The sequence below is a fragment of the Oryctolagus cuniculus genome, chromosome 4, assembly GCF_051225735.1.
Source record: "Oryctolagus cuniculus isolate XC-2025 breed Fujian yellow rabbit chromosome 4, ASM5122573v1, whole genome shotgun sequence".
Classification (NCBI taxonomy): Eukaryota; Metazoa; Chordata; class Mammalia; order Lagomorpha; family Leporidae; genus Oryctolagus; species Oryctolagus cuniculus.
The window spans coordinates 28,675,424-28,696,106 of NC_142870.1; positions in this window are offsets into that span (position 1 = coordinate 28,675,424).

The following is a 20,683-nucleotide window of genomic DNA, read 5'->3' on the forward strand; positions in this document are numbered from 1 at the left end:
TTTTTAAAAATACTTTATTATAAATTCTATGTTACCATTGGAGATACAAAGGAGAAAAATGGTTCAAGAGTTAACTGAAACACAGTCTGCTATAATGTTGCAAATATTTACAAGATTTTCTGTAGAAATAGATAATACTGCTATTGATTTCCCATTATGCCAACAATAATAAAATGCAAAGCCTCCATAAACTATTATACCTACCTAGGGAATATTGAAGTTCTTTATATAATGTACTGCATAGCATCTAACTAATTAAAACTGTAGATGCTAAAAGAACCTATATGCTTTCAATTGTCTGCATTATTTGCTGATTTGCTGACCTGTAGATAACTTTCAGCTTGCCATTTTCAAATAAATAATAAAGTCCTCTAATAACAGTGGCTTTTCATTAAGTAAATGCCCTGTGATCACCAACTCAACCATGTGTCTCTCTTCTTAATGGTTACTCAAAATGCTTAGGTAAGTTTAAAATATCATGAAATATTTATTTGGTTGCATTTGCAAATTATATACCCATGTGAATAATTGTGAAGTCAACAAAGCTTCCCTTTCAGCTTTCATACTAACTTTCCCTTCCTCCCATATTTGGTCTTTGGCCAGGTGCTGTTTGCTCCCTGCCATCTTCTTGGCTACCCTGGGGTCTCTATTATGCATCTTAAATGGTGTCCAGTGTACTATAAAGTTGGAAATGCCCACATCTTGTTTACTCTTCAAACATCATCTGTCCCCTAATTTCTTCATAGTTTCTTGAAGGGTTGCAATTGATTTTTAAAGTTGGTATGTACTAAATATGAATTGAGAATAACTGTTTTATATAATACACTATATTACAGCTATTTGAAATCATTCTAAAATTTAAGTATATAATTCAATTTATATGTACTTTGACATTTTACTTATTTTATAAAAGCACATACTTTTGTTTCCAGGTTTGTTTGTTTGTTTGTTTAGTTTGTTTTGGCAGGTAGAGTTAGACAGTGAGAGAGAGAGAGAGAAAGGTCTTCCTTCCGTTGGTTCACCCACAAGTGGCCGCTATGACCAGCGCACTGCGGCCAGCGCGCTGTGCCAATCTGAAGCGAGGAGCCAGGTGCTTCCTTCTGGTCTCCCATGTGGGCGCAGGGCCCAAGCACTTGGGCCATCCTCCACTGTCTTCCCAGGCCACAGCAGAGAGCAGGACTGGAAGAGGAGCAACCAGGACAGAATCTGGTGCCCCAACCAGGACTAGAACCTGGGGTGCTGGTGCCTCAGGCGGAGGATTAGCCAAGTGAGCCGCAGCACCGGCATTGTTTCTAACTTTTTTGAGGTAGAATTGACAAAAATTGTACATATTTAAGGCATGCAATGTAATATTTTGAGGTACATATCTATTGTGAAATTATTATCACTATCACACTAATTAATCACCTCTCTTAGATACTATTGTGTGTGTGTGGTGAGAGCAAAAGATCTATCCTTAAGAAAATTTCAAATATACATCATCATCAAGACTTTCTCTGCTGTATATTAGATCTCCAGAATGTACTCCTCATGTTTCCGTATAACTTTTCGTCACTTAACTAGCAGCACCCTGTGTTCAGCATCCCAGCAACCACCACTCTAGTTTCTGCATCCTTGAGTTTGATTTTTTTTATTCCACGTATCAGTGAGATCCTGCAGTGTTTCTGTTTCTGTGTCTGGCTTATTTCATTTAACATAATGTCCTTCAGGTTTATGCATGTTGTCACACAAGATTTCTTTCATTTTTAAGGTTAAAATAGTGTTTCATTTGTATGTTTATACCACATTTTATCCATTCATCTTTCAACAGACACTTAGGTGAATTCCATAGCCTGATTGTTGTGGATAACACTACAATCAACATGGGAATAAAAAGTATATCCTTTTAAAATAACAAATATTATAAAAATGATAATAAAAAAGAAAATTTGGGGGAGTCAGCACCGTGGCGTATTGGGTAGAGTTACTGCCTCCAGTGCCAGAATCCCATATGGGTACCGGTTCAAGCCCCAGCTGCTCCACTTCTGATCTAGCTCTTTGCTATAGCCTGGGAAAGTAGTGGAAGATGGCCCAGGTCCTTGGGCTCCTGCACTCATGTGGGAGACCTGGAATAAACTCCTGGCTGCTGACTTTAGATCGGCATAGCTCTGGCAGTTACAGCCAATTGGGGAATGAGCCAGCAGATGGAAGACCTCTTTCTCTGCCTCTCCTTCTCTCTCTGTGTAACTCTGACTTTCAAGTAAATAAATGAGTCTTCAAAAAAAAAAAAAAAAAAAAAGGAAACTTTTTTTCATGCCCTACCTAACTCTCAAAGGATACTGCTTTTAATTGTATTTCTTCTATCATTCACATTTATAACTTCAAATAATATACTTGAATCACTATTTATGGATTTATCATCTACTACCATGAAATTTCTACCATGGGTTTAGTTATTCTCATTTCTTCGCTGTTTTTTCATGAATCTTTATATCACACTTCTCCATCTTCACACCAATTAATTATTCAACATTTCTAAATCTCCATTTTTGTTCTCAACTCTGTATAGTCTCACTTTACTTCCTATTTTATGACTGCTATCCTATCTCTTCCCTCTGTGTTCCCAGACTTGGCAGGTGTATTTTATTGATCAAGAGTAAAATTTTCTTCTCAAGTCATACTCTTTAAGTTATCCTGCTCAAAACTTAACTAGTCTAATCCGCCTGTCTATAGAATTGGAACTGCAGATCTGCACAGTTAAAGTAGACTGTGCTATGTCTTGCTGACTATTTTGCTTATGGTAATGCTACCTACTTAACAAAGAGAATTCAAAATAGAACGATCCAAACAAGACAGCAGTTTATTTCTTCCTTTAGAAAACTGAGTTTTACCTGTGCCGCAGCTCACTAGGCTAAGCACCCCAGGTTCTAATCCCAGTTGGGGCGCCGGATTCTGTCCTGGTTGCTCCTCTTCCAGTCCAACTCTCTGCTGTGGCCCGGGAGTGCAGTGCAGGATGGCCCAAGTACTTGGGCCCTGCACCTGCATGGGAGACCAGGAGGAAGCACCTGGCTCCTAGCTTTGGATCCACGAGCGCGCCGGCTGTAGCGGCCATTTGGGGGGGTGAACCAATGGAAGGAAAACCTTTCTCTCTGTCTCTCTCTCTCACTGCCTAACTCTGCCTGTCAAAAAAAAAAAAAAAAAAAAGACTCTGATTTTCAAGTTTGCTGGCAGCCACGTCCATATGATCATTTAGGAATCCAAGTTCTTTTCAGTCTTGATCTCTGCTCTCCAGTAAGGCATTTTCTTCATCTGTCTACTGAAAGCCGGCTAGCAGGTTTGTACACTCTCAGGTTCTTTGGAAGGATAAAGAGCATGTAGGAGATGCAGCCACTTCAGTGTCAACAATCCTGAAAGTTGTACCTATTACTCGTACTGGGAACAGAATCTCATGACCATGCTGAACTAAAAGGTCACCTGGGAAATGCAACCGGGCTGGACAGCAGACTGCCCAGTACTTCTAAAGCAATGGACCAGAGGAAGAATGACTTTCAGTGGGCAGCTAGCAGTTTGTTCCACACAAGGTTTAAACAGGAAACACCCAGTGTATGCATGGGAAATAGAGACAGACTAGAACGCAGCAAAGAAGGCCAGGACTCTTCAGCGAGCACCTGGGCCTTCACCAAGCACACAACAGTGAATGTGCCTTAAGCAAAAGCAATAAGAAAAAGAGACACTGGCTCCAGGAAATTATTATTGTTGGGCTTACATAAGCAGTGTCAGTGGATTCCCTCAATTAAATTGCTCCTTGAGCTATCTTTAGGGCCAGAGCCATGGAACTGACTTTGAAGGGGCTAACTTTGGATTTCTATTTCTTATCCAGAGGCCCAAAGATCACTTTGTATCTCATTTGTGTCTAACTTATTTTAGTGTAAATGAGAAGGCAAACTTCCCAAGAATGTAAGCTTGTCAGACTTAAGTGGTTCCATTAAAATAAGTAGTAAAAGCAGCCAATATGTCATAGGACTGAAAATGACAGTCTTTAGAAGTGGCCAAGTATTTACCACTTGATACACAGGTCAGTGTTGCCGTACTAGAAACAGAGATTGGACAGCAATGTTCATTAGATTTTTAAATTACTACATGAGAAACAAGGGAGACTCCGATAAGACCTATAATGAGGTTTACCAATACTGGATATGTTAAATTTTGTTAGGAAAACAGCATTTGGTTTTTTTCAAATGTTCTCCTCTGCGTATGTAAGTAGTATGTTCGAGTGGGTTGTTATCATCTATCACAGATTCATAGTTGCAAAATTAACTTGTCTCAGTAGGTTTTAGGTTCATTTTCAATTTATGGATTACAGACAGCTATAAGAAATTGCCATTTTAGCAAACAATAACATTGAGAAATTGTCTTCAGATACAGAGTCTCTGCTATGCCCCTGGTCAATAGAAACTGAGTTTTGGAAACATAAATTAGCTTCAGGTAACTGCTCAGGAAGTTAAAGATTTGCTTAATAAATTTGATGTGAGGGAACAGAATGTTGTGATAATCTTACATGTTTTTAACTTTTTGGTCTCCTTTAAATGTCAAACATATCAGAAAGTTAGTTTTGCAAATAAAAATCTCTATGATCTCTATATAACTGTACCACTGCTAGAAAACCAAAGCTCACATGGTTGCCACTAAGAAAATTCTTCTTTCACTTTCACTTGCAAAGAGGATTAATATTTTTCCTGTGAAATAGGTCAATTCATTTATATGCAAATTTGTAATAATTCTGTGTTGCTAGAATTTTATTACTGGACTGCAAGAATTTTTCTTGAAATACCTTTGTGCTATCATTGTACTTCAATAAAGAATTGTTGATGCAATTAGAAAATATTTAGATGAGAATGATTTAATTTTTAATTTTTAAATGTTATTTAAGGTATACAAATTTCACATATTTCATATACACTGATTCAAGAACATAGCAGCATAATGCACTGTGGTTAGAATATTTCTCTCCCTGACTCAGGGGTTTAGTCTTCTAAGTCTTACATTAGTGGCACTAAGAGAGTAAAAATGTAATCAATTTATGGTGTTTGGAGATGAAAACAGTTACAATGAATTAGGTCATTAAAATGGAGCCCCCATAATTAAACTCTGATAGCTTTATAGGAAACAAAAACACAGAAACATAGACAGATGGAATCCCTGTCTCCAGTCATGTGTGGCTCTGCATTACCTTGGTCTCTGCCATCACCAGATGAGGTCTCCAAACTTTGCAGCTTCAGAAATGTGAAACAAACTAACCCTCTTTACTTCACAAAGATAGTTGGTCTCAGATATTTCATTACAGTAACAAAAAGATGAAAATACACAATGTACTTTATTGCTGTCATGTTTGGGTGCATTTTAGAGTCCACAATTCTCAGGATAACATCCTAAAAGCAGTGCCTGGGGTCAACAGATTTATTGAAAAAGAATTTTTAGGGGTCAGCACTGAGACAGCAGTTAAAGCCTCCTCCTACAACACCAGTATTCCATAGGAGTACCACTTCAAGCCCCAGCTGCTCCCTTTCTGATCCAGATCCCCATTAATGGCATGAGAAAAGCAGTGGGGAAGATGGCCCAAGTGTTTGTGTGCCTGACACCCATGTGAAAGACCTGAATTAAGATCCTAGCTCCTGGCTTCAGTCTGGCCCAGCCCTGGCCACTGTAGCCATTAGGAGAGTGAACCAGTGGATGGAAGATGTCTTTCTCTCTCTCTCTCTCTCTCTCTCTCTCTCTCCTCTTTCTCTCTCTGTAATTCTGAATTTCAAAATAAATAAATAAATATTAAAAAAGAAAATAATTATAATCCTGGTATGACTAAAATAGAGATATCTTGAAAAGAATGTTGAAGACTGGGCAAGCACTCCCCAGATCACTGGATCCACCAGAGGCATTCTGTCTGGTGGCTGCCAAAGATGCTACAAGAGACATTCCTGAAATTGAGTGGTGTGATAAAGAGTTTCTCTTTTATAAAAGGCCTATTTTCTCCACAAATAGATAAATTTATGATACAATCTCCAGAAGAAAGGAAATGTCCATTTTGCAATTGTTTTCATCCTCAATTATTGGCCACTTCCCTTGAAGATATAAGAAAGCCTTCAGGGTCAGGAATATGTACAGCATTACCTAAAAGCATTTATCTAACAAGAGTTTTTCTACAATTAACAATTGGTGTAAAATTGTTCCTTTTTACTCCATATCATTCACATCATCACTTTCCTGTACTTAAAAAATGATATCTTCCATTTGCTTCCCAAATTTCATTGCATGAAAGTACCCACTTATTTAACGTATATTTTTGTCAACTTTTTAAAACAAGATTTTTTAATGTCAAGCACTATATACCATGTAAAACAGTAAATAAAATAATTGTAGCTCAATATACAAACTGCAAATATTAACACATACAAAATTTTCAATATTAATTGTATGATAGCCAGGAAATGATGCTGTAAGCATTTCAATCCGAGCATGAGAGTTTGTTACATATGTGTGGGTAGCCATTCTATTAAAAGTTATATTTTAGATAATTTTCTTGGAATTTTGGGTTGATGTATAATATATTATAGATTTTCCCTATTTAAAATAATTGGAACTTGTGCTGGCACCATGGATCAATAGGCTAATCCTCCACCTAGCAGCGCCGACACCTTGGGTCCCGGTCCCAGTCAGGGCGCCGGATTCTGTCCCGGTTGCCCATCTTCTAGGCCTGCTCTCTGCTGTGGCCAGGGAGTGCAGTGGAGGATGGCCCAAGTGCTTGGGCCCTGCAACCCCATGGGAGACCAGGAGAAGCACCTGGCTCCTGGCTTCGGATCAGTGGGGTGCACCGGCCGCAGTGCGCTGGCCGCGGCAGCCATTGGAGGGTGAACCAATGGCAAAGGAAGACCTTTCTCTCTGTCTCTCTCTCTTGCTGTGCACTCTACCTGTCAAATACATAAATAAATAAATAATTGGGACTAATAGTCTCTAGATAGCACTTGCACCTAAAACATCAAATGTCATCCATCATAGGAATCACTTCTTGAATTATACAATATGAGGGTACTTCAGAATTTCTTTTTCAAGCGGATTAAGTTAATGAGCGCGTAAGTTAAGATACCTAAATCCCATATTGGAGTACTTGAATTTAACATTCAGCTCTTGCTTCTAACTTTACCTTCAAGCTAATGCAGTTCTGGGAGACAGCAGTGGCTCAAGTGGTTGGGTTCCTGTTACCCACATGGGTAACCTGGATTGAGTTGCTGGTTCCTGCTTTTTGCCTCAGTCCAGCCCAGGGCCTTCCTCTCCGTGTGCTTCTTTCTTTCCTGTCTTCCTCTTTTTCCCCTTCCTTCCTTCCTTCCTTCCTTCTTTCTTTCCTTCCTTCCTTCTTTCTTTCTTTCCTCCCTTCCTTCTTCTCCAATAAATACACATTTTTATATTATAAGAGATAAATTTATTTTGGTGCAAAAGTTTTTGAAATTCATGCATTTTTTCCTTAATATGCAATTTCCTTGAAATTTTAAGACTTCTGTTATACATAGATTTTAACATTTTTGCATCAAAATAAATTTATTTTTTAATTCCATTTTCCATGAAAATTTGAAGTTCATTTGTATTTAAGATAGATAGAGGCTGGTGCCATGGCTCAATAGGCCAATCCTCCACCTGCGGCGCCGGCACACCCTGTTCTAGTCCCGGTCAGAGCGCCGGATTCTGTCCCGGTTGCCCCTCTTCCAGGACAGCTCTCTGCTGTGGCCAGGGAGTGCAGTGGAGGATGGCCCAAGTGCTTGGGCCCTGCACCCCATGGGAGACCAGGAGAAGCACCTGGCTCCTGCCTTCAGATCAGCGTGATGCGCCGGCCGCAGCACGCTGGCCGCGGCGGCCATTGGAGGGTGAACCAACGGCAAAAGGAAGACCTTTCTCTCTGTCTCTCTCTCTCTCACTATCCACTCTGCCTCTCAAAATAAATAAATAAAAGATAGATAGATATGTTGATAGAAATAATGCTAACTTATCCAAACGTTTAAAATAAGAAATTTATTAATTGGAACTGAATGCAGAAGTTCTCAAGTTTTAGTTTCTAATATTATTGCCTTATAATCCATTATAGAATTCAGACAAAAAATAACCATACTTATAATATTAATATTATAAGTAATCTGGAATTAACAGTATTGGATCAAATAAGCTACAGGCTAACAATGATGGATTTAGATATAAGGGATATAAATCATAAGATGAAGTAGCTATCACTACTTCCATGTGTTCATTAGAAAAACAAACTTACCAAAATAAATATACCATATCACCAAGATTAATTTCTTGGAAAAGTCAGAAATTGAACAAATTTAAAAATGCTTTAAATATTCAAAATTAGAGGAATATATACACCAAGAACTATTGTTTAAATAAAAATTTGAGTTAAATATTGGATCATGTTAAATTATACACAAAGTAATTTTTTAATTAATTAATTATTTTATTTGATACACAGAGAGAGAGAGCTGTCATCTGCTGGCTCATTCCCTAAATGTCCACAATAGCCAGGGCTGGACCAAGTCAGATATAGAAGCGAGGAACTCAGTTCAGGCTTCCTATGTAACTGGCAAGGAACCAACTACTTGCACTATCACCTGCTGTCTCCCAGAGAGCACATTAGTGATGTGCAGGTTGGAAACAGAGCCAGGACTTCAACACAGGCTCTCAGACATGAGAATGGGGTCCTAAGCAGAGTCTTGACCACCATGCCAATTGCCTGCTTCAATAAAGTAATTCCTATGGAGAAAATGAGTTACCTTGAGATTTTTGAAGTCCTCTCTGATCTCTTTTTTGTTTAAAGATTTATTTATTTATTTTAAAGGCAGAGTTGGGGCCAGAGTTACACATGAAATGAAGGAGGGGCGGAGAGAGGTCTTCCATCCACTGATTCACTCCCCAGATGGCTGTGACGGTCAGAACTGCACTGATCTGAAACCAGGAGCCAGGAGCTTCTTCCGGGTCTCCCACAAAGGTGCAGGGGCCCAAGGACTTTGGCCATCTCCTACTGCTTTCCCAGGCCACAGCAGAGAGCTGGAGTAGAAGTGGAGCAACTGGTAATCGAACTGGTACCCAAATTGGCTGTTGACACTGCAGGTGATGGCTTTAGCGGCTATGCCATATTGCCATCCCCTGACTGATCTCTTAACATCACATTTTTTGATTTTTCTCCTATCTTTCTGGACACCTTAAATCAGTCTCCCTAAAGGTTCTTGCTCAATCCTTAAACTCTGCTCTCATTAGGCCAATTTTCTTGTGTTTTTCATCCTCTCTTGCTACTTCCTCCACCGGGGCTGGGGTTCCTCAGTTACCTAACAAATTCTTTTTCCATTGTCAGTTCTGTCAATCAATCATCATATTCAGCTCTGGATGAACATCTCCTTCTAAATGTTCACAATGTCAAACAAGGAATTGATGCTTCCTCCTGGATTCTACAGCTCAATAAGTGTGCCACCATCCATCATGATACTCAAAAAAAGAATGAGTTTTATTTATATTGCTAAAACTCACATATGTATTGAATGACCAAACCTTGATGATGACATGACAATAAATCAATTCAATTCTCTCTTCACAGTCCATTACCTTGTTAAGATTGTCATCATCTTCCACTAGACTACAGCCTTACAATGGTCCTACCTTATTTCTTATTTATTTATTTATTTATTTTGACAGGCAAAGTTAGACAGTGAGAGAGAGACAGAGAGAAAGGTCGTCCTTCTGTTGGTTCACCCCCCAAATGGCTGCTACGGCTAGCGTGCTGCGCCCATCCGAAGCCAGGAGCCAGGTGCTTCCTCCTGGTCTCCCATGCGGGTACAGGGGCCCAAGGACTTAGGCCATCCTCCACTGCCCTCCTGGGCCACAGCAGAGAGCTGGCCTGGAAGAGGAGCGACTGGAACAGAATCCAGCACCCCAACCGGGATTAGAACCCAGGGTGCTGGCACCGCAGGTGGAGGATTAGCCTTGTGAGCCGCGGTGCCGGCCCCTACCTTATTTCTTAATGATCTTTAGTATGCTTATGCTGCAGCTGTGTTGAGAATACTTCTAAAACATAAATCTTATTATGCTGTTCCTCTGCTTAAAATCAATGAAATTTACTGCCAATATCTAGAAACCTCGATTCCTAAAAAAAATCCCCAGCCACACCATCACATATTTTCATATTCAATTATAATATCTATTTCTTCCATATGCATTACTTTGCATATTAATCTTTGCAGAAGTTTTGCACAAACTCAAATACCCACTCCAACACCTCACGTCTTCTTTCACCTTTCACCTGACTACAGCAACCAATCCTTTATAATTTTTATTTTTTTAAATTTTTTTAACTTTTATTTAATGAATATAAATTTCCAAAGTACAGCTTACAGATTACAATGGCTTCCCCCCCATAACGTCCCTCCCACCCACAACCCTCCCCTTTCCCACTCCCTCTCCCCTTCCATTCACATCAAGATTCATTTTCAATAATCTTTATATACAGAAGATCAGTTTAGCATACATTAAGTAAAGATTTCAACAGTTTGCTCCCACACAGAAACATAAAGTGAAAAATACTGTTTGAGTACTAGTTATAGCATTAAATCTCAATTTACAGCACACTAAGGACAAAGATCCTACATGAGGAGTAAGTGCACAGTGACTCCTGTTGTTGACTTAACAAATTGACACTCTTGTTTATGGCATCAGTAATCACCCTAGGTTCTTGTCATGAGCTACCAAGGCTATGGAAGCCCCCTGAGTTCACTGATTCTGATCATATTTAGACAAGGCCATGGTCAAAGTGGAAGTTCTCTCCTCCCTTCAGAGAAAGGTACCTCCTTCTTTGATGACCCGTTCTTTCCACTGGGATCTCACTCGCGGAGATCTTTCTTTCTTTTTTTTTTTTTTTTTTTCCCCAGAGTGTCTTGGCTTTCCATGCCTGAAATACTCTCATGGGCTTTTCAGCCGGATCCGCTTGCCTTAAGGGCTGATTCTGAGGCCAAGGTGCTGTTTAGGACATTTGCCATTCTATGGGTCTGCTGTGTATCTCACTTCCCATGTTGGATCATTCTCTCCCTTTTTGATTCTATCAGCTAGTATTTGCAGACACTATTCTTGTTTATGTGATCCCTTTGGTTCTTAGTCCTATCATTATGATCAATTGTGAACAGAAATTGATCACTGGGACTAGTGAGATGGCATTGGTACATGCCACCAGAACCAAGAGACTTCATGGGATTGAATTGGAATCCCCTGGTATGTTTCTAACTCTACCGTTTGAGGTAAGTCAGCTTGAGCATGTCCCAAATTGCACATCTCTTCCCTCTCTTATTCTTACTCTTATATTTAACAGTGATCATTTTTCAGTTAAGTTTCAGCACTTAAGAATAATTGTGTATTGATTACAGTATTCAACCAAAAATATTAAGTAGAACAAACAAAAAAAAATACTAAGAGGGATAACATATTAAGTTGTTCATCAACAGTCAGGGCAAGCAAGGGCTGATCAAGTCACCATTTCTCATAGTGTTCATTTCACTTTAACAGGTTTCCTTTTTGGTGCTCAGTTAGTTGTCACCTATCAGGGAGAACATATGGTATTTGTCTCTTTGGGATTGGCTTATTTCACTCAGCATAATGTTTTCCAAATTCCTAACAGGGTCACTTTTCAGTTAAAATTAAACACCTAAGAATAATTGTGTATTAATTACAGAGTTCAACCAATAATACTAGAACAAAAAAAATACTAAAATGGATAAAGTATTACATTGTACATCAACAGGACAAGAGCTGATCAAGTCACTGTTTCTCATAGTGTCCATTTCACTTCAACAAGTTTCCCCTTTGGTGCTCAGTTAGTTGTCACTGATCAAGGAGAACATATGATATTTGTCCCTTTGGGACTGGCTTAATTCACTCAGCATGATGTTTTTCAAATTCCTCCATCTTGTTGCAAATGACTGGATTTCAGTGTTTTTTTTTTATTGCTGTATAGTATTCTATAGAGTACATGTCCCATAATTTCTTTATCCAGTCTACTGTTGATGGGCTTTTGGGTTGGTTCCAGGTCTTAGCTATTGTGAATTGAGCTGCAATAAACATTAATGTGCAGACAGCTTTTTTGTTTACCAATTTAATTTCCTTTAGGTAAATTCCAAGGAGTGGGATGGCTGGGTTGAATGGTAGGGTTATATTCAGGTTTCTGAGGAATCTCCAGACTGACTTCCATAGTGGCTTAACCAATTTTCATTCCCACCAATAGTGGGTTTTGTCCCTTTTTCCCCACATCCTCTCCAGCATCTATTGTTGGTAGATTTCTGTATGTGAGCCATTCTAACCGGGGTGAGATGAAACCTCATAGTGGTTTTGATTTGCATTTCCCTGATTGCTAGTGATCTTGAACACTTTTTCATGTGTCTGTTGGCCATTTGGATTTCCTCTTTTGAAAAATGTCTATTGAGGTCCTTGGCCCATCTCTTAAGTGGGTTGTTTGTTTTGATGTTGTGGAGTTTCTTGATTTCTTTGTAGATTCTGGTTATCAACCCTTTATCAGTTGCATAGTTTGCAAATATTTTTTTTCCCATTCTGTCAGCTGTCTCTTCATTTTCCTGGCTGTTTCTTTTGCAGTACAGAAACTTCTCAATTTGATGTGATCCCAAATGTTAATTTTGGCTTTGACTGCCTGTGCTTCTGGGGTTTTTTCCAAGAAGTCATTGCCAGTACCTATATCTTGCAGCCAAACGAGGAGCTGATTTTTTGAAAAAATAAACAAAATTGACACCCCATTGGCCCAACTAACTAAAAAAAGAAAAGACCCAAATCAATAACATCAGAGATGAAAAAGGAAACGTAACAACAGACACCACAGAAATAAAAAGAATCATCAGAAATTACTACAAGGACTTGTATGCCAGCAAACAGGGAAACCTATCAGAAATGGATAGATTCCTGGACACATGCAACCTACCTAAATTGAACCAGGAAGACATCGAAAACCTAAACAGACCCATAACTGAGACAGAATTTGAAACAGTAATAAAGGCCCTCCCAACAAAGAAAAGCCCAGGACCAGATGGATTCACTGCTGAATTCTACCAGACATTTAAAGAAGAACTAACTCCAATACTTCTCAAACTATTCAGAACAATCGAAAATGAGGGAGTCCTCCTAAATTCTTTCTATGAAGCCAGCATCACCTTAATTCCCAATCCTTTATAATTTTTAGATATTCTTTCTTCAGACAACCTTCTCTGATTGCAAATAACCAGCTTGTGTATTATTTAATTTTGTTTTATAATGGCTTATACTTACCCCCTTTGCCTCTTACTACATTGAATTGTAACTAATGCTGGCATAAATCCTGCGAAAAATATTAATAGCATTAATGCAGGGATCTTAAATATGATGTATTCCTAATGTGCAGCTCAGGCCTTAACACATAGTATGTGGTACCTAAAAATATTCATGAAGACTGAGAGGAGAGAAATATCACTAACAATTATGGTAAGATTGACAGTCAAACTGATTTGGATATTAAGAATGCCTATTTCAGTTTAGGAATAAATTGAGATTTAAGCAGTATAGAAATTCCCAAGGGGAAAGTACAGTAGAGATTTGACAGCACAGAATTGTGCTTTTGAGTGCAGGCATGAGTTTTAGCTATGTGAATCTTACAGATAATTGAAATGGTGAAGAAAACTAGGTTCTCTCAGTAAAGGAAAACAATGACACAAATCTTTGGAAGGAATGATGAAACTGTTAGCACACAATGATTATATTATATAGTCTTCTGTAGATGTCAACATTTCCTTTTGCTTTCTGTTGCCACTATTACAGAGGTTAGCAGCAGATTTTGTTAGAGAGCTTTGCTGACCAACTTCATAAATTAGCTTCTTAAGATGATTATTACTTATTATTCAAAATAGGAAAAGGCTAATTTTTATTTATTAATTTGTGTTTTTTTGTTTATTTATTTATTTTATTTCAAAGGCAGATAAAGAGATATTTTCCAAAAATGGATTACTTCCCTAAAGCCAATAAAAGACAGAGCAGGGCCAGGCCAAGGGCAGTAGCTCAGGACTTCATTTGGGTTTCCCACGTGGGTGATATGCACCACGTGGGTGATAGGTGAGCAGTTGAGTCATCATCTGCTGCCTCCCAAGATGCATTAGGATGAAGCTGGATTGGCAGTGGAAGAGCTAAGACTCAAACTGGAACTTGGACATGTGATGTTGCCTTCCCAAGCGACAGTCCATCCTGTTGCACCACACTGCTTGTCCCAATGCTAATATTAAAGTACAAAAAATACATAATTTTGATTATTATAAAATTTAATATATACTTTCAACTGAAGTCATAATTAAAAATATACTTAACACATTAAAGGAGTCTCAAGTTTCTAGAATTTTTTTAAAATAATTCTTGCTAGCATTGATATAAAGTTAGTCACAGGAATGAGGTAAATATTGAACAGGAGAAGAACATTTGAGATAATAGCCATAAAATCATGTTTTTATGTGATGCAATATTTAATGGGAAAATGTTTAGAAGAATATTGCCTTGTCAATTTTAGTTGCTCATTTTGTTTTCAGTACATGGACAAAACTGGATGAAGATATTTCTCTAAATAATTCCACTTCCCCAAATGGATTCATATTGATTTTATGAATGTTTCTCTGTATCTCCCACAAAAATAATATATTTCTGTCAGATACACCTGCCAGTCACCACTTACTCTTAATTGTAGCATAGCAATTCTGTAGGAAAATAAACACTTCCAGCAGAAGGCAGAAAACACATTTGCAAATGCCTCCCACATCAATAAAGAAGGAAACAATGTCCTGAGATTTAGAAATATTTTTCACTTAATCTTAATAGTTTTTCCTATTGAAATTTTTAAAAAGATTTATTTATCAATTCATTTGGAAAGTCAGAGTTACAGAGAGAGAGGGAGAAAGCACACACACATACACACATACACACACACACAGAGAAAGAGACCTTCCATCTCCTGGTTCATTTCCCCAATGGCAGCAACAGCTTGGGCTGAGACAAGCCAAAGCCAGGAGTCAGGAGCATCATCTGTGTCTCAGACATGGTTGTCAGGTCCCAGACATTGGACTATCTTCTGCTGCCTCTCTCAGGTCATAAGCTGGGAGCTGGATCAGAAGTAGAGCATTAAGAAAACAAATTGGTGCCCCCACGGGAGGCCAGCATCCTACTTTATATCACAATGGTGTCCAGCCCCCTTCTTGAAAATTTTGTAGAAATAGCAATAGGTTTCTGAGGCATAGCTTCTAATAACTAGGTAATACAAATATAATTTGAGCTGACTAGAAAATGTACACACATACACAGGATTTCTATATTAATTGCATGCATAATATTTTCATTGTTATAATAAACTAGAGATTTATATAGATACTTAGTCAATGAAGTTCACTGCAGTTCATTATGGAGTGCATAGCTGTAGAGACTGAAAGAGTATTGAGTATTATTGTGGTCATATTCATACTATGTATTATGTATGAGGATGCTAAGGTGACAAGGATGTATATAAAACTTGTCTATCACAGGATATCTGCTCTGCTCAGAACCATGGCCATGTGCTTATGATCTTCTCTCAGAACCTTGTCAGAGGAGAGATGATATGCCAGCCACTGGCTTGGGGTCTACGGTGAACTGTACATATAATAGATAATTTCCTGCTTTCATTAGTGAAACAGAACATAAGAGATCTCTCCCTCTCCCTCTCTCTCTCTCTCTCTCTCTCTCTCTCTCTCTGTGTGTGTGTGTGTCTGTATGAAAGAGAGAGACAGAGAGACATAGAGAATAAACTGAGTATGGTCCCATTTCACACTGTGACTCATGACTGAAAGATCACTAATGACATCATCCTTCCATCACTGAGCACTAACATCACATGGCATGCACAACTCAGAAAACTATTTTCTTAAAATTTCACTTTCTTCTGTAATCCTAAATTCTTCTCCTAATTTCTCCAGAATCTCAGCAGTAAGCATGATAACATGGAATAATCAAAGTAGACTTATGTGAGTTAGCCATTGAGAAAGTCATAAAATCCAAAAGTGTATTCTTAAAAGGAAAAAATGGTTTCTCTTAATTTATTCTGCTAAAATATCAAGAAAGACAAAACTTCCACTTTGACCATGGCCTTGTCTAAATATGATCAGAGTCGGTGAACTCAGGGGGCTTCCATAGCCTTGGCAGCTCATGACAAGAGCCTAGGGTGATTACTGATGCCATCAACAAGAGTGTCAATTTGTTAAGTCAACAACAGGAGTCACTGTGCACTTACTCCTCATGTAGGATCTTTGTCCTTAGTGTGCTGTACATTGAGATTTAATGCTATAACTAGTACTCAAACAGTATTTTTCACTTTATGTTTCTGTGTGGGAGCAAACTGTTGAAATCTTTACTTAATGTATGCTAAACTGATCTTCTGTATATAAAGAGAATTGAAAATGAATCTTGATGTGAATGGAAGGGGAGAGGGAGTGGGAAAGGGGAGGGTTGCGGGTGGGAGGGACGTTATGGGGGGGGAAGCCATTGTAATCCATAAGCTGTACTTTGGAAATTTATATTCATTAAATAAAAGTTTAAAAAAAATAAACATTTTGATACAAGAAAAAAAAAGAAATACAAATACAGAAGAGTAGGTTTATTTTACAATCACAGACAACTATTAACACATTCTCAGGGTAGTGCTGTCATTGCTCTGTGGATCCATGTAGTAAGGAAATGGAGGAAAATATTATGGTGAACACATTCTAGGAGTTTTTCATCAAGTTAAAGAAAGGAGATGATGGCTGAAATGGGACTTCAAGTTTTGAAGGTATCTTTATTAAAAATAGAAGACAGCAAACAATATTTACATGCTGATGGAAAAGAAACAAAACAAAGAAGCCAATGGTGGAAAGGCTGCAGGAATGACCTCATGATTGGAGCACTTGGTAAGTTATGGAGGAATAAAATTCACCACAAAGAAGCGATAAGTTCATCTCAGGCAATGGAAAGGTATATGACCAGCTATTTTATAGCGGGTACATACGAGAGCTCCTGTCATCTTCTATCTTCTCAATGAAAATTGAGATGAGCTTGTGAACTAACAGAATTATCCATGCAGGAGTTCTGAGTGGATGAGAGAAGAAGATAGAAATCGGTAAAAATAGAATATTATAGTAATCATATAATATGAAAGATGCCACAGAGATAACATAAAATGTCATCCATAAAAAAAATGAAATCATGTCTTTTGTAATAGAAGGGATGCAAGTGTAGAACACCATGCTTAGGGAAATAAGCCAGTCCCCCAAAGACAAACACTTGTTTTCCCTGATTTGTGGCAACTAATCTACAGATATACTAATATAAAATGTAACGTATATGAGTGCAATTAACATTCTGAGATTTGACTATTGTTTATAGCCCTCGTCTATTCTCTTGAGCAACAGTGGTTTTCTACTTACTACTTTCTGAATCTTTTATTTAGTGGAGGGTTAAGCTTGTGATTATAAATAAAATTGAAAGTGTGCCATTGTTAAAGTTGAAAGAAAAATAATACGGAAAGATGGGAGTGAAGGAGGGAGTGAGAGGGAGAGTAGAATAGGAAATATCATTATGTCTTAAAACTGTATATGTGAAATTTGTTCCCTTTTAAATATTACAAATGATTCTAAAAAGAAAGAAAACATGCAAATACGTAACATGGAAGGGTCAAAGAGGAGAATGCATTTGAGCTAAATATTAAGGGAAATCATGGGCATGAATTTTCTTTTTCTACCTAAGTACTAGATTTATTAAAATATAATTTTTATACCTTTTTACAGGAGTATTTTTCATTAAGCTCTATTAAAACACAGAACTAAGAACTATGGAAAGCAACATGAATTTGAAACAGAAAATCCAGGAGAAATAGATCCTTAATGGAATTAAGCTCCCTCAGAACCTACCTTGAGGACTTGATAGAACAGTGGGGACACAGCACAGGCCTTGGAGCCAGCTAATCCCAGGCTCAAATCCCAACTTCTGCCTTCACCTTTTCCTTTTGACATAGCTATGGGTGATATCCTTAACTCACCTGAATAGCAGGAGTTTGATTTAGAATGAATTTCCTTTACTTCTTTTTAAAGATTTTATTTATTTTTTATTTATTTGACAGCTGAAGTGTGTGTGTATGTGTGTGTGTGTGCGTGCGTGCATGAGAGAGAGGGAGAGAGAGGGAGAGAGGGGGAGAGAGGGAGAGAGAGGGAGAGAGAGAGAGGGAGAGAGAGAGAGAGACCTTTCTATTTTCTGTTTCACTCTTCAATGACTGCAACAGCAAGGTATGGGCCAGGCTGATGCCAGGATCAAGGAACCCCATTCTGGTCTCCCACAGGGGTGGTAGGGACACAAACACTTGGGCCATTTTCTGATGCTTTCCTAGGCAAATTATAAGGAAGCTGGTTTGGAAGCAGAGTAGCCATCACTCAAACCAGCATTGCAAGCTCTAGCCTAACCAGCTGTGCCACAATGCCAGTCCTGTAAGAAATTTCAATAATAGTATTCATATAAATGAAAATTGATTTCACATGTTGTAGCTGCCTTGGAAAACAATTTGAGCTTCCTTATAAGGATAAACAGTTAATGTATGTACCAGAAATTATTCTTCTAAAGTATATACTCAACAGACATGAAAACATATTCTCACACAAAAACATGTATCCAAATCTTCATAGCTTTATTAGTAATATTCAAAAAAGTGGAGATAATCCTTATTAATTCGTTTGTGCCAGGCTAAATGTTATATATAAACCCTCTTTAACACTTCTACTCATATTAATTTTACATATTACTATTTAAATGTCTTAGGCATATTAGTAATAACAACAAAAAATGATACTACTAATAAAATCATATTGCTAGTAATCATAACATTCAGCATTTCCTATGTATCATAAGCATTTTGTAGTTACTAATTAATTCCCCTAATAATCCTATGAGAGATAAGTGCTGCTACATACAAGGAAGTGGCTCAGAAAGCTTTGATTAAGTGCCTCAATTTATAAGTCTAATAAACAGCAGAACAGATAAATTAAATTCTAGCTGATTCCACAGAGCAAATTCATGCAACATACAGCTTCTTCCGCAGTAGCCTGGTAAACATGTAAAAGTAGTTTTGGAGCACCTTGCTTGATCACACATTTGGAATTTTCTACAGTATTTTAAGTAAATTCATCAAATAATATAAACAAAACAATGCTATTATTTTCTGTAGATTTCAGTATCCCTGAGAATCCTTGAGAGAACATTGAGCTACCTTCTGAATTAGTTAATTGTAATCATGTGCTTCCTCTTAAACTCTGATTTCAATTAGTAATTTTCAGGTTCATATTACAGGCTCCACCAAACCTTTCCCAATGACAATAATGAACTCTTACTGTGCATTATCAACAGTTTCTCCTAGTACCAACTGAACAAGCACAGGAATGTTGAAAATGCACAATGTTTCAGTCACATTGGCAGGATTTCTTCTAACATAATACCATCTAGGCAGTTATAATTAGGTATTAATGTACTTTACAAGAAAAAAAAAAGCACAAGGAGATAGCATGGTGGCACAATGGTCTAAATCAGCACCTGTGACTCTGGCATCTAAGGTTGGAGTGCCTATTGAGTCCTGGCTGCTCCACTCCAATCTGCCTTCCTGCTTATGTACCTAGGAAGTTAGTGGAACATCGTCCAAGTTCTTGGGCATCTGCTACTCCTGTGGGATACCAGGACACAGTTCCTGGCTCCTGTTGATAGATATAGGACAAGTTAACTGAGGTCTGAAGCAAGTAGCAGGGGACAAAGTGCTCAAGAGACTCAAGTCTGACAAGCACAGGGAGACTCAAGTTTGATTTGTAAAGGGACACACCTCGCACAAAATACTTCACTACTCAAAAACAAGACAGAGGAACTGAAAACAAAGTGAATGCATTATGGCTGGACCCATTCAGCTACGGATAACTTCAGCTACCGATACTGACTCCCCAGCAATAAAAATGTTATTAGTGACTAATACTTTTGCAAAACCCCCGTACAAACTTTCCCAGCCCAAAGGATATAGACCCTGAGGCAACTTCCCCTAAGGGATTCCTACTCAGAATCCTTCCCACTGTAGGAGCTTACCTTTGGTTCAGCAAAACTTTGCTTTCTTGTTGTGCTTGTTCTTTCTTGCTCACCCTCTATTGTCCAGGCTCCTTATTCTTGGTCACAGGACAAAAACCCAAGGGGCTAGATCTACAGACTACTACAACATTTCCTGGGGACTCATCTGGGAACATAAGAAGAGTCAGCAAAGATGGACTGCTTCTGCTTCTCTTTCTGTTTGAAGATCCTTGTTCTCTGTCATAGTCCTCTATCAATTAAAAATATCAGGCCTCACATGCTCAATTGGACTTACCCCTAATGGTAGAGTTAGAAACGTGCCAGGGGATTCCAATTCAATCCCATCAAGGTGGCATGTACCAATGCCATCTCACCAGTCAAAGTGATCAGTTTCAGTTCATAATTGATCATAATTAGGATTAAGAGTCAAAGGAATCACATAAACAAGACTAGTGTCTGCTAATACTAACTGAAGAATTAAAAAGAAGAGAACGATCCAACATGGGAAGCGGGA